General features: G+C 37.2%; 1 non-coding gene across 1 annotated transcript; it reads left to right on the top strand.

Annotated features, from left to right (window-relative positions):
• The first annotated feature begins 2,486 nt into the window (after window positions 1–2,486).
• On the top strand, window positions 2,487–2,594 carry LOC148565585 (small nucleolar RNA R71). Its single transcript, XR_015884830.1, has one exon. It is a non-coding gene; the product is annotated as a small nucleolar RNA R71 (small nucleolar RNA).
• Window positions 2,595–6,708: the final 4,114 nt, after the last annotated feature.

Below are 6,708 nucleotides of genomic sequence, written 5' to 3'. Positions count from 1 at the left end.
AATGGTTATGGAAAAATAAAAAAGCAATGCTTTTTCCACACCAAACTTAGAATGTTTGCTCGTCCTCGAGCAAAAGAAGAAAGGAAGGATGAGAAGAAGAAGAAATGGAGGAGATGGAGGTGTGGGAAGGGTTCGGCCACTGGGAGTTTAAGGTGGTTATGATGTGTGAAAAGGAGGGAGTGATGGTTTAAATTTTGAGTGGGTGGGTGTAGGTGGGTGTATGATTATGATAGTTTTGGAGGGGAATTAGAGGTGATTGGTGAAGGGTTCTTGGGAAAAGGTGATATAGGATTATGAGGAGGTAAGGTGAGTGGAGGTATGTGGGGATCCTGTGGGGTCCACAGATGCTGAGATGATCCTGTGGGGTCCACAGATCTTGAGGTATCAAGGATTTACATCCCTGCACCAATTAGGCATGTAAAACACCTTTGCATGCAATTCTGGCGTTTAAACGCCGAATTGATGCTTGTTCTGGGCGTTCAACGCCCAGATGTAGCATGTTTCTGGCATTGAACGCCAGTTTTATGCTTGTTTCTGGCGTTCAGCGCCAGCTCTATGCTCTGTTCTGGCGTTGAACGCCAGCCAGATGCTCCTTACTGGCGTTTAAACGCCAGTAAGTCCTTCCTCCAGGGTGTGATTTTCCTTCTGCTGTTTTTGATTCTGTTTTTAATTTTTGTAATTATTTTGTGACTCCACATGATCATGAACCTAATAAAACATGAAAGAATAATAAAAATAAAAATAAAATTAGATAAATAAAAATTGTGTTGCCTCCCAACAAGCGCTTCTTTAATGTCAATAGCTTGACAGTGGGCTCTCACGGAGCCACACAGGTGATCGGGTCAATTTTATAGACTCCCAACACCAAACTTAGAGTTTGGCTGAGGCCTCCCAACACCAAACTTAGAGTTTGACTGTGGGGGCTTTATTTGACACTGTACTGAGAGAAGCTTATCGTGCCTCTTTTCCATGTTTACAGGATGATAACCTTGTGCTTTAAACACAAGGGAGTCCCCATTTAATTGAAGGACTAATTCACCTCTGTTAACATCTATCACAGCTCCTGCTGTGACTAGGAAAGGTCTTCCAAGGATGATGCATTCATCCTCATCCTTCCCAATATCTAGGATTATGAAATTAGCAGGGATGTAAAGACCTGCAACCTTTACTAGCACGTCCTCTACTTGTCCATAAGCCTGTTTATTTGAGTTGTCTGCCATCTCTAATGAGATTCTGGTAGCTTGCACCTCAAAGATTCCCAGTTTCTCCATTACAAAGAGGGGCATGAGGTTTATCCCTGACCCAAGGTCACACAGAGCCTTCTCAAAAGTCATGGTGCCTATGGTACAAGGTATTAAGAACTTTCCAGGTTCCTGTTTCTTCTGAGGCAATGTCAGTTGATCCAGATCACTCAGTTCATTGATGAGCAAGGGAGGTTCATCTTCCCAAGTCTCATTACCAAATAATTTGGCATTCAGCTTTATGATTGCACCAAGTTACTTGGCAACTTGCTCTTCAGTAACATCCTCATTCTCTTCAGAAGAAGAATACTCATCAGAGCTCATGAAGGGCATAAGGAGGTTCAATAGAATCTCTATGGTCTCTAGATGAGCCTCAGAGTTCTTTGGTTCCTCAAAGAGAAACTCCTTGTTGATCACTAGACGTCCCAGGAGGTCTTCTTCACTGGGATTCACGTCCTCTCCCTCCCTTGTAGGTTCGGCCATGATGATCAATTCAATGGCCTTGCACTCTCCTTTTGGGTTTTCTTCTGTATTGCTTGGGAGAGTACTAGGAGGGGTTTCAGTGATCCTTTTACTCAGCTGGCCCACTTGTGCTTCCAAATTTCTAATGGAGGACCTTGTTTCATTCATGAAACTTAAAGTGGCCTTAGATAGATCAGAGACTATATTTGCCAAGCTAGATGGATTCTGCTCAGAACTCTCTGTCTTTTGCTGAGTGGATGATGGAAAAGGCTTGCTATTGCTAAACCTGTTTCTTCCACCATTATTAAAGCCTTGTTGAGGCTTTTGTTGATCCTTCCATGAGAGATTTGGGTAATTTCTCCATGAGGGATTATAGGTGTTTCCATAGGGTTCACCCATGTAATTCACCTCTGCTATTGCAGGGTTCTCAGGATCATAAGCTTCTTCTTCAGAAGATGCTTCTTGAGTACTGTTGGATGCAGCTTGCATTCCATTCAGACTCTGGGAAATCATATTGACTTGCTGAGTCAATATTTTATTCTGAGCCAATATGGCATTCAGAGTATCAATTTCAAGAACTCCCTTCTTCTGAGGCGTCCCATTACTCACAGGATTCCTCTCAGAAGTGTACATGAACTGGTTATTAGCAACCATGTCAATGAGTTCTTGAGCTTTTGCAGGCATTTTCTTTAGGTGAATGGATCCACCTGCAGAAGTATCCAATGACATCTTAGCTAATTCAGACAGACCATCATAGAATATATCTAGGATGGTCCATTCTGAAAGCATGTCAGAAGGACACTTTTTGGTCAGTTGCTTATATCTCTCCCAAGCTTCATAGAGGGATTCACCTTCTTTTTGTCTGAAGGTTTGAACATCCACTCTAAGCTTACTCAGCTTTTGAGGAGGGAAGAACTTGGCTAAGAAAGTCGTGACCAGCTTATCCCAAGAGTTCAGGCTATCTTTGGGTTGAAAGTCCAACCACACTCTAGCTCTGTCTCTTACAGCAAATGGGAAAAGCATTAGCCTGTAGACCTCAGGATCAACCCTATTGGTCTTAACAGTATCACAGATCTGCAAGAATTCAGTTAAGAACTGAAAAAGATCTTCGGATGGAAGTCCATAAAACTTGCAGTTCTGCTGCATCAGAGAAACTAATTGAGGTTTCAGCTCAAAGTTGTTTGCTCCAATGGCAGGGATGGAGATGCTTCTTCCATGTAAATTGGAATTAGGTGCAGTAAAGTCACCAAGCATCCTCCTTGCATTATTATTATTTTCGACTGCCATCTCCTCTTCCTGTTCGAAAATTCCTGTAAGGTTGTCTCTGGATTGTTGTATTTTAGCTTCTCTTAGTTTCCTTTTCAGAGTCCTTTCAGGTTCAGGATCTGCTTCAACAAGAATATTTTTGTCCTTGCTCCTGCTCATATGAAATAGAAGAAAAAGCAGAAAAGAAAATATGGAATCTTTTATGTCACAGTATAGAGATTCCTTTGTGTGAGTAGAAGAAGAAAAGAATGTAATGTAAAGAAGAATGGATAATCCAAACACAAGGGTGAGGATAGGAGCAGAGATATGAGATGAAGAGAAGTGTTAGTAAGTAATTAAATAAATAGAAGAAGATGAGAGAGAAGTTTTCAAAAATAATTTTTGAAAAGGAGTTGATGATTTTCAAAAATTAAAGGGAAAATAAAAATAAAAATTAAAATTTAGAACAATTAATTAATTAAAAAGAATTTTTGAAAAAGAGGGAGGTATTTTCGAAAATTAGAGAGGGAAGAGTAGTTAAGTGGTTTTAAAAAAGATAAGAAACAAACAAAAAGTCAATTAGTTAGTTGAAAAAGATTTGAAAATCAATTTTGAAAAGATAAGAAGATAAGAAGTTTAGAAAATATATTTTAAATTTTTTTTTGAAAAAGATATTATTTAAAAAGATATGATAGAAAGATATGACTAAAATTAGTTTTGAAAAAGATTTGAATTTTAAAATCAAAATTAATGACTTGACTCACAAGTAATCACAAGATATGATTCTAGAACTTAAAGTTTGAATCTTTCTTAACAAGCAAGTAACAAACTTGAAATTTTTGAATCAAAACATTAATTGTTGATAATATTTTCGAAAATATTAAGATAAAATTAAGAAAATATTTTTGAAAAATATTTTTAAAATTTTCAAAAATAAATAAGAACAATGAAAAAGATTTGATTTTTGAAAAAGATTTTGAAAAAGATAGGATTTTTAAATTGAAAATTTGATTTGACTCATAAGAAACAACTAAATTTTAAAAAGTTTTGAAAAAGTCAACTCAAATTTTCGAAAATTTATGAGTGAAAAAGGGAAAGATATTTTTTTGATTTTTGAATTTTAATAAGGAAAGAGAAAAACACAAAATTGACTCAATGCATGAAAATTTTGGATCAAAACATGTGATGCATGCAAGAACACTATGAATGTCAAGATGAACACCAAGAACACTTTGAATGTCAAGATGAACACCAAGAACTTATTTTTGAAAATTTTTATATGCAAAGAAAACATGCAAGACACCAAACTTAGAAATATTTCATGTTTAGATACTATGGATGCAAGAATGCATATGAAAAACACCTTACAACATAAAACAATATAATATGAAGATCAAACAAGAAAGTTCATCAAGAACAACTTGAAGATCATGATGAATGCAATGCATGGGTGCAATTTTCGAAAAATGCAAGATGAGTATGCAATTGACACCAAACTTAAAATTTGACTCAAGACTCAAACAAGAAACACAAAATTATTTTTGATTTTTTTGATTTTATGAATTTTTTTTGGTATTTTCCGAAAATTATTTGAAAAATAAAAATAAGGATTCCAAAATTTTTAATATGAATTCCAGGAATCTTGCACTCTTAATCTAAAGCTTCAGTCCAGGAATTAGACATGGCTTACTAGCCAGCCAAGCTTTCAATGAAAGCTCCGGTCCAAAACACTAGACATGGCCAATGGCCAGCCAAGCTTCAGAAGATACAAATCAGTCATACAATAACAAATTTGATTAGCAACAACTAGCTTGCTCTTGTAATGATGATTTGGAAGCCTCAGTCTAAATGAATTTAGACATGGCTTTACAGCCATCCAGGCTTCAACATGCTTCATGAAACTCTAGAATTCATTCTTAAAAATTTTGAAGAACATAAATTAAAAAAATTTTTTTTTTGGAAATTTTTTTTGAAAATTAAAAGAATAAAAACAAAAACTTAAAATTAAAATAAAGTTACCTAATCTGAGCAACAAGATGAACCGTTAGTTGTCCAAACTCGAACAATCCCCGGCAACGGCGCCAAAAACATGGTGCACGAAATCGTGATCCCTGGTAATGGCTCCAAAAACTTGGTGCTCTAATCTTAATTCAGAATTTGTCACAATTTCGATACAACTAACCAGCAAGTGTACTGGGTCATCCAAGTAATAAACCTTATGTGAGTAAGGGTCGATCCCACGGAGATTGTTGGTATGAAGCAAGCTATAGTCATCTTGTAAATCTCAGTCAGGCGGATATCAAATGGTTATGGAGTTTTCGAATAATAATAATAAATAAATAGAAAATAAAGATAGAAATACTTATGTAAATCATTGGTGAGAATTTCAGATAAGCGTATAGAGATGCTTTCATTCCTATGATCTCTGCTTTCCTGCTGTCTTCATCCAATGAATCCTACTCCTTTCCATGGCACGCTTTATGTAGGGCATCAACGTTGTCAATGGCTACATCCCATCCTCCTGTGAAAATGGTCCAAATGCTCTGTCACGGCACAGCTAATCATCTGTCGGTTCTCGATCATACTGGAATAGGATCCATTGATCCTTTTGCGTCTGTCACTACGCCCAGCACTCACGAGTTTGAAACTCGTCATAGCCATCCCTTCCCAGATCCTACTCGGAATACCACAGACAAGGTTTAGACTTTTCGGATCTCAGGAATGGCCATCCATGGGTTCTAACTTATACCACGAAGACACTAATAACTCGGACTCGGTCCCCTGTATTAGATATCCAAGAGATATCCATTCAATCTAAGGTAGAACGGAAGTGGTTGTCAGGCACGCGTTCATAAGTTGAGAATGATGATGACTGTCACGATCATCACATCCATCATATTGAAGTGCGAATGAATATCTTAGAAGTGGAATAAGTTGAATTGAATAGAAAAACAGTAGTACTTTGCATTAATCTTTGAGGAACAGCAGAGCTCCACACCTTAATCTATGGTGTGTAGAAACTCTACCGTTGAAAAATACATAAGTGAAAGGTTCAGGCATAGCCGAATGGCCAGCCCCCAAACGTGATCTAAAGATGAAACTAAAGATGTAAATACAATAGTAAAAAGTCCTATTTATACTAAACTAGTTACTAGGGTTTACAGAGATAAGTAAATGATGCAGAAATCCACTTTTGGGGCCCACTTGATGTGTGCTTGGGCTGAGCTTGAAGTTTACACGTGCAAAGGTCATTCTTGGAGTTGAACGCCAGTTTGTAACATGTTTCTGGCATTGAACTCCACTTTGCAACTTGTTTCTGGCGCTGGACGCCAGACTACAACATAGAACTGGTGCTCAACGCCAGTTTGCGTCGTCTAAACTCGGGCAAAGTATGAACTATTATATATTTCTGGAAAGCCCTGGATGTCTACTTTTCAACGCAATTGGAAGCGCGCCATTTGGAGTTCTGTAGCTCCAGAAAATCCACTTTGAGTGCAGGGAGGTCAGAATCCAACAGCATCTGCAGTCCTTCTTCAACCTCTGAATCTGATTTTTGCTCAAGTCTCTCAATTTCAGCCAGAAAATACCTGAAATCATAGAAAAACACACAAACTCATAGTAAAGTCCAGAAATGTGAATTTAACATAAAAACTAATAAAAACATCCCTAAAAGTAACTAGATCCTACTAAAAATGTACTAAAAATAATGCCAAAAAGCGTATAAATTATCCGCTCATCAGTTAGCTTAAGATAGAAATTT

This window comes from Arachis ipaensis, chromosome B5, assembly GCF_059453495.1.
Source record: "Arachis ipaensis isolate K30076 ecotype BB chromosome B5, ASM5945349v1, whole genome shotgun sequence".
Classification (NCBI taxonomy): Eukaryota; Viridiplantae; Streptophyta; class Magnoliopsida; order Fabales; family Fabaceae; genus Arachis; species Arachis ipaensis.
Note: the sequence above shows the minus strand (reverse complement) of the source record. Positions and strands in the feature narration are given on the sequence as shown.